Here is a 9,352-nt window from a genome sequence, read left to right on the forward strand (position 1 = left end):
GCCCATTAGGGTTTTATTGGGTCCATTAGAGTCCATTAAGCTTCATTGGGACCATTAGGGTTTCAAGGCCCATTAGGGTTTTAGTCCCTTGTCCAAACATCCCTAAACTAGCAATCCCAACACAACTAAGCACACCACCACCCGAAACGGCGGCCAGTGGCGGCAGCCATCACCCTAAGGTGGTGGTTTTCAATTTCTTTCCATTATTTCCATTTTTACAATTAACAATGAAAATACCAAAATAAACACACACACCTACTACACTAAAATAACACACACACACAGCCACCCTATGGTGGCCGGTGGTGGTAGAAGGTGGCAGCCACCGCCTCACAGTGGTGGCAGTTTCTTCCTTGCGATTTCCGGCTAAATAGAACACCCACTTCGAAAGTAGAACACACACCACCCACTTGGCAATACGAACACAGTAACAACAGCGGCAAAAGATGGCGACGATAAGAGGGTCGACTGCTAGGCGGAAGGGACGGAGGAAACGCATCCGAGAGTGGCATCACACATCCACGCCATCGACTTCAGCGCCCTTGGCCTCTTCAGCAGCACCAGCGACCACGATGATTGGTGGTTTACAGGCTCAACAACAACAACACATACCCGATGGCAAAACGTCGAACACACTCCTCCTTCTCAGTGGCATACGGCGGTCTCGGAGATAGGCATTGGCTCACAGCAAAAGGAGGTTGGAGTAGCTCCGTCGACCTTCGTGAAGCTTCAAAAGACGGCGGCAGAAAGCAGAAGAAGAAGAAGAAGAAGACACGGAGGAACGACGGTAGCGGCACATTATGGTGGCATCGCTGCGTTCTACGACCGGCAGTAGTACTGTGGTTGTTGGTGGCCTTTCTCTGATCGGGAAAATAGGGTGATGGCGTCGCCGATGAGGGGGCATAAGGGAGGGACGGGGTTTGCGGCTGGAAGAAATATCGCTAGGGTTAGGGTTCTCTTATGGGTTATATACCCGACACCATAACATATTGCCATAATGGCAGAATTGGTCCCTCCCCATAAGTTCTCTTTAAATTAAATCCCATATTTCCCCTTTCAACCCCCGCCAACTAAATACTTTACAAACCAGATCCGAGATTTACAATACAGCCCCTATCTTCTAAAATCTTTACAAAGCTAATCTAAAATTTACAAAACCTCGCCTTGCTTGACAAATTCTTTCCAATTAAGGTCCAGAATTTACCCTTCAGCCCTCCACTTCTAAATTTATGACAATTATCCCCTCTAGACCATCCATTGATATATAATTATTTATTTTAGGGCTACTATTCGCTCATTATTTTATTTATTGATTTAATAAATAAACGAGGCTTTACAGGTATTATGTAGAATACTTATATGATACTAGACATAGATAAAGACGAAGTACTTAATGAGCTAAGTACTAGAAGTGTAATAGAAGATCGCTCGATGAGATAATGAGATAGAATGGTTATTGGACAAGCATTATGTGACGAGTCACATAATAGAGATAGAGTTGTGTAGAAAGATGATTCATTTGCGAATGAGATAGATGTTCCTTCATGGAAAATATTATGATTCCTTCGGGAATGAGATGTATGTTCCTTTGGGGATTTATGATTCCTTCGGGAATGAGGTGATGGCTCCTTAGGGAACATGGATAATTGATCCCCTTTGGGAAGTATATAGATAATTCCTTCAGGAATTAAAGATTGTGTATGATTAGAAAAGATAGAGAAAAGGTTCCATGGGTGTAACAAGGTAATGGAGTTCTTCTAAGAACTTAGAAATAATCCGTGAGGAATTAAGAGTAAGGAATCCACAATGGATTTAAAATAAGAAAGAAAGTGTTAAGGGAATCCATGATGGATTGATATGAGAAGTATGAAGTTAAGAAAGAAGAGCAAGAGAAGAATATGCATAGAGAATATATAAGAGTAGAGGAAACATAAGATGAGATAGAGTATAGAAAGAGAGAAATATTAAGACAAGGGTAGAGAAGAGTTAGAGACAGAGACAGAGATAAAGAATGTGGAAAGTATGAGACGAGCCTAAGAAGATGCTAGGAAAGATAAAAGAGACATATGATTGGTAAGAGTAGCAATGCATGCTATTGTAGAAGAATAATAGAGGATATAATACGATAATGAGAGAATAGAATGCTGAGGCATGAGAAGTAATAGAAGAATTGAGATAGATGTGATTAGATGAGAAAAGATGGGCAGTCTATGCCATGAAAAAAAGAGTTGAAGATGTAGAGTATGAGATAGAAGAGAATGAGAAAGATTAAAGTATGAATGATAGAAAGCGCGGATAAACATGAAAATAGAAAGAATATAGCTCATCAGACATTGTTGTCTGATGTTGTCAAGATGTTTCATGTTTTGCAGGTCCATGTAGCAGCATTCGTGGTACCAGAAGTGAAGACAGGAGCACAACTACTGCACAAGGACTTAGAATATGTCGTATTTCCTTATTGTTCTACATTGTATGAAGATTTTTATTATTAACTTGTGACTATGCTTGGGATATAAAATGTTTTTATTTCTACGAGTTAATAGATATCACAAATTTTTACTAATAATAATGACAATCCCATTAGATTAGATGATAGAAAGTGTGGGTCGTTACAAGTGGTATTAGAGTCATGGTTTGAATGAATTAAGTTTAGTGTATCCATTCCTAGTCTCAAACAATGGAAGAGAGATGAGAAGCAAAGATTAAAAATTATTTTTATGATAAACCATGCTAAAAAATTATGGTACACGGATAAAATCTAAACTCGTCATTGCCAAAAATACATATAAAATCTTTTTGAATCTAAATTGTAAAAATCAGTGACCAAAAATGTAATTTACTATAAACTTTAATCATAATCAAGCACAGCTAACAACATAGATGCTCTTGGCCCCTTTGCTTGTTCTTTTGAATAAATTCGCGATTTGCACCTTGTAGATCATGAATTGATTCCCTCTATTTGCCTTCTATTACGAGAAATACATAGACACCCCTCAAAGACAAGGGTAAAATAGACATATATTATTCTTATTCTAAATGTGTGATGTAGAAATCTTGTACACTTTCACACCTGTCAAAGTCTCAATGGTTACACAAAAACCCTGATTTTTTTTTCCTTTCAAAAGTACATATTATGGCATAAAATTGTTTAATTATTTTCTTGTTATGCCATTCTCTTTTATTTAATATAATTATAAAATTTTAAAGAAATTAGAGTACATCACTGACTTTCAGTTAATTATGGATATATTTGGTTAAAATGTCAACTTTTTCGAGCATCTCGCTTTGTCATCAAAACATGATACTTTATAGATTAAATTTTGTTTTTGTTCAATCGAATAAATCTTTTACTTTGGAAGTAATTGTTCAAGACCAATATCAACATTACCAAATATCAAATACCCAATAGATCAACTTAACTTATGATATAAAGTTAGAAAATTCCTAAACAAAATCAAAGTGTTATATTTTTTCCAGTTAAATTCATTTTATGTTCTGATCTTATCTTAATTAATGTTTCATGACCATTATAATGTATTTTCAATAAAATCATCTGAACTAAAAAAAACAAAAAACAAAAAACAAAAACAAAACAAAAAACCGAAAAAAAATCAAAAAACAAAAACAAAACAAAAAACCGAAAAAAAATCAAAAAACAAAAAAACAAAAAACAAAAAACAAAAAGATCACAAAGAATTAATTTAGGCAATATCAAAATATAAAATAGTGATAATGAACAAAAATATAATATTATGGATTCTTTCATTTAGTATTTGAAGATAATATGTTTGGTTTTAAGGTTTTTCGTTTGCATTTACTTGCTGCAAGAAATGAAAAGGTATTCCAAAAACAATATATGAAAATGATATATACAAATGTAATTTTGTTCATCTCTCAAAAGTGTCAAATAGGAAATAATCATCTTTTATATGCAAACCCTTGTTTTCATTAGTGTAACATTAATACATGTCAAGAAACATTTTCTTTTTCTTTCTTTTGTGAAATCACAAAATGACCAAGAAACCCTTGAGCAAAAGTAGAAGTATTGCTTAAAAAAATATTGTCTCGTTTTCTTTAAAAAGAAAAGTGTGACATGTTGAGTGAATTTGAAGGGAACTTTTGAATAATTTAGTACTATTAAATGCTTAGATATGAGGAAAAAACACAGTTGTCATGTGCACATAGTGATGGTGTAAATGAAGTTTGACTATTAATGAATCCATGTTACCTTAATTAATCCATAACATTTGCCACCCTATTTATTTATAATCCATTAAATTTTAGAGATCTAAAATTCGTTCATAGGTTAATATAAATGGAAATTATTTTGATAAGAACATCTAACTGTATGCAACAAGATCACAACATCCCACACAAAAAAACAACCAAAATCAACATCAATGTCCAACTTTTTAAGGTATTGCATAGCTTTTAACTTGGAAATTAGGTGAGCTTTTGCTTTACATGTTGCAAATGATGATTGTGTGGAGAAAAAAAGAAAGAGGGGGGAAGGGGGTTGTCATTATTAGTCGTCCTTTTTTCCAAATGTCTTAATCTCTCTTCAACTGTTTACAAGACTTATTACAAAAATGGCCATGAACGTTTTGATTGATGAGTAGCTTTAGTGATTTAATTGTTGTTTTGCTGCTATTGAAAGTGAAAAAAACAAGTGTAGGGACTGTTTTGTAGTTTACTAAAGTTTGTTGGTAGAAAATGACAAAATAAGAAGTAACTAAACGGTTAATTGCATAAAACATATGATATTTTCACGATTTTTTATGCAAACCTAAGTAAAGTTTTTTACAGCTGCTACAAATGTTCTTTTTCCAGATAAAAATGATCAAATATTTGTGTCTATTATGCAAATTACATTTTATATTTATTTATATATGACAGACACGATATTTATTTTTTTTGGAATATATCTAATACATTTTTACCGGTAAACGACATAAAAAGGCAAAAATAAGATGTCTCTTTTTGTTTGTATTAAAAGAAAGGGAAATTGAGTAACCATTATAGAGCAGGTTTTTAAAAAAAAAATAATCATATTTTTTCAGGTTTTGAAAAATAAATATTTTCTTAGGGATGTCTAATTTTGGAGTGCTGATCATATTTCGGAATAATGCTTATCTTCTTTCAGTTATTATTATTTTAATTTTCAAAGAATTTTTTTTTTTTTTTTTTTTTTGGATTCTAAATACTACATTTCGTAATGGTTAATGTCATCGTTTTTAATAAAATATTTAATTTTATACATTAATATTGTATATATTGTTCATATTAGGGAAATCCCCGATAAATTCTCAATATTTCTGATGAGTTTACGGTTTAGTCCTAATATTTATTTTTTTAAACAGAAAAGTCTTAATTATCTAATTTTATACTATAATTTGTCATTTTTTGTTGAAAAAAATAAGGATTTTTTGTTAATTTGAGCAAAATATAAAATAATCAATACTTTTCTGTTCAAAAATAAAAATTTGGATTAAACCGTAAGTTGGTCCAAAATATTGAAACTTTATCCGAGATTTCTTATCATATTATTATGTTTGTTTAATTTTTTGTTAAATTAAGAAAAAAAATTATTTTTTTCTTGAAATTCCGGATTTATTCTTCGAATTTCGGACTTGTTCTTGAAATTACAGAGTTTTATTTTTTCGAAATCGAAAATTTTAGTATGGAATGTTGGTCCGCAATCCGGAATGTCATTTCAGAATTAGTAAAAAAAAATCTTGGTCCTTAATACCTCGTTATGAACAAAGTTGTTACACTTGCAAAAAAAATGGTCAATTTTTTCCAAATAGGCATTGTTAGATTACTTAATTTCCCTAAAAGAAAACAAGTTCTATCTAAAAAATAGTCCATAAGAGTCGTTGACATTAATGGCCATTTCTAACAAATTTTACAAGATAACGATCTAAAATGGAATTTAATAAACTAATCATGGTTTTCGAATATAGGGTTTTTTTTCGAAAACGGAGATTTATACGCGAATGAGAACTAGTTTGAAAATAAAGTATTGTGTTCATACGATTTTATTCGAAAATCTTCAAAAGATGCGGTTTGAAAGTTTTACAAAGAATTAGTTTGAAATTTCAAAAGTAGTTCGAAAATTTGACTTCTTTTGATGAGAACTAAGACTTTATATGTTGTGACTTATTGAGGTTGTTTTCCATCGATCCAGGAAAATAGGAAGAGATAGATTATAGGTTGAAAACATATTACTTGCATATACGAACAAGCAGTTGCGATTCCTCTTGGTTCATTTTGTTTTTATACCTCATTCGAAGATGTTACAATTTAGTAGATATTTGTACAAGTTGGTTAAATTATGTTGAAGAAATTATGTTGTAAATGATTATACTAGTTAATTAATGTTGGTCGATTTTACGATTTTATATAATATAACGAACAATATGATAAACTAACTTAGTATGTAATTATAACATTCATTTATTAATATCAAACCTAGGATAACAGACTTAGGTTTGGGTTTTTGAGTTGTTGCATGCAGCATTAGCATTAGCCTTACCCTTACCTTGAATGCCTTTACTCAAGACCCTTAACTTGAAGATTCGATTAGTATATAAGTTGGACAGATCAGGAAAGTATAGCCCAATTTTTGGCATCTACTTCATCTTTTTAGTATAGACTCTCATTTTGAGAAGGTATGTTGGAGTGGTCTTTAGGACTTGCAACTTTTTGTTTGTTCATAAGTGATGATCTAACTTTTGTTATTAGGATTAAGGAGGTCTCCAAACAAATCTAAACACGATTAACGATGATGCTAAAGATTAATCAAGAATAAGAACACAAAGAATATAAGTGGTTCACTTGATCAAAGTAATCAAGCCCTTCATACTTCGATCCAATCAATCGATCAATGTTACGTCCATTGTAGAACTAGGAGAGGTTTTATTGATAATCCTCAATGTATAATGTGTGTCATCGACATACTTTAGGGTTATAATAATAAGACTATTTATATAGTGGTTTGACTTAATATTCTTGAGTTATAGCATCATGGGCCTTGGTCAATGTTGACCAGATCTTGCCCACTACCATCTACACCAAGACTATGTTGCATCTGACATTCTGCGCACTGTTGATGAAGATCGATCTCTACACTCAAAAATATCACACTTAGAGGCTAATCAAACATTTGTTGCAATCCAACCAATGTAACAGCTAACTCACTCTTTCTAGTATGCACCTTCAGTTAGTTTTTTGAAATGCCAGTTGAAGTCATGCACAACTTCAACTTCTCTATATGTCACTGTAACACCCCAAAAACCATGATTTTTTTCATTTTAAAAATACATTTTCATAAATATGTAAGATAGACAAACATTGTTTTTAAAACAAATCCACATAATCAAAGTATCAAAATAATCTCTCAAGACATAAATCAACGGGAGGATGTGTATAATCACGTCTTCATGTAGCCCTGATCATCTGAAGTGCCAGAAAACATTGAAATCCACAAATATAGGCCAAATCTTAGTGAATTCCCCCAAAATACCCCATAAAAAATATATATATAATACATGCACACCAGGCCCACAACATAAAATTGGATTGGCCTCAGACCCACAGTCATCAGACTGGATTGCCCCCAGCCATCAGACTGGATTGCCCCCAGCCTACATTCGTAAGACTGGATTGCCCCCATCCTACGGTAGTAGGAATGGATTGCCCTTGGGTTTGTTGGCCCACAACACGAAGATGTACAGCCTCAAACTAACCGCACTATGTCGAGATATGCATCAAAACAATAACAAGCTAACACAGGTAATCATAGTAGATCTACCAGACTAACAAAACACTATGTAACGCACGTGTTTCTAGGATAAGCATTAGTATGATAATAAAATAGTCAATTTCAACCATTGTAACTCATTTTGAAATAATAAAGATGAATTACTCAAATACTATGCGAATTATGTGCTTATATACTTGTCTGTAAAGATATGATAAATTACGAATGAAAATAAGCATAAAAAATATAATGTTAGATAAACCCGATACCTATAAATAAATTTGTAGTGGGCATGACAAGGATTCCGAAGATATAAAGAACGCCAAAATCTGAGTTATAACGAAGAAGTTATGACATGTCGAAGTTTTACGGCTAAACCGGCACGGCACCGCGTAACGTAAAAAGTGAATTTTTGATAAATTACTTTTTAGCCTTAGCAATATATAAAAAAAAAATAAATAAATAAATAAAATAAAAAAAAAATCGTAGTATACGTTAAAACGAGAACATGCATAAAAAGAACGACCAAATCTGACTTCGTATGAGGAATTTATGATTTTTCTAAGATCTCGCATAACAATATACAGCCAGGAATTCGAATTTTACATCGATCGATTTTTAGCCAAAATAACCTAAATGAGAATTGAATATCTCATTAATAGAAGTTCAACGATAAAAAGACATTTGAAAACGGAGTCCACATGTAGAAGTTATGAATTCTACACAGTCGTTTAACAGTGTAATCTTCTCATACTGTTAAATTTAAAATCGGTTGAGATTTAGCCAATGGAGTCAAAAGGAAAGTTTTAGATCTTTTCATTACCTACGTGTGGATATAAAAACGTCGAAAATGAAGCTCGTATGCAAAAGTTATGAATTTTTAAAGATTGACTGTTTTATCTGCGTCCAACGCCACGTGTCAGCACCAGGCGAAGCCTTGGTGCCCACGCAAGTCCACGACATGGAACACCACCAGACAGCCTATAAATAGAGGTGTAGATCACCCCCAAAACCCACACCAAAACCATTCTTTCTCTCCCATTACCCCCAAAACCTCTCTTCCATTCCCTAGCACTTCCCAGGTGCTAGAGGCGAGTCCCGGAGCGCCCCAAGGCTCCAAAAAAAAGAGTTTTTCAGCTCGGAACTCTGCCCCCACAGAGCCCGGTTTCGTCGAAGCGAAGCGCTGTCTAAGTTGGAATCACCACTTTATCAAGTGAGTGCATAGTTAGTTTCATCTTACACATAGATATGAAGTATTTTATATAAATTGCGTGTTATGTATGCATATTATCTGTCTAATTGAGATATGTGTTGGATGAAATATTTAAACTTTGTTTTTCAGATCTAGACTTTTTTTCTTCAGATCTAAATTGTATATGTATTTTCTTTTCAGATCTAGACTTTTTTCTTCAGATCTAAACTGTATATGTATTTTCTTTTCAGATCCAGACTTTTTTCTTCAGATCTAAACTGTATATGTATTTTCTTTTCAGATCTGAACTTTTTCTTCAGATCTGAACTTTTTCTTCAGATCTGAACCATATATGTATTTTCTTTTTAGATTTAAACTGCATATGTATTTTCTTTTCA

Source organism: Lactuca sativa, chromosome 4, assembly GCF_002870075.4.
Source record: "Lactuca sativa cultivar Salinas chromosome 4, Lsat_Salinas_v11, whole genome shotgun sequence".
Classification (NCBI taxonomy): Eukaryota; Viridiplantae; Streptophyta; class Magnoliopsida; order Asterales; family Asteraceae; genus Lactuca; species Lactuca sativa.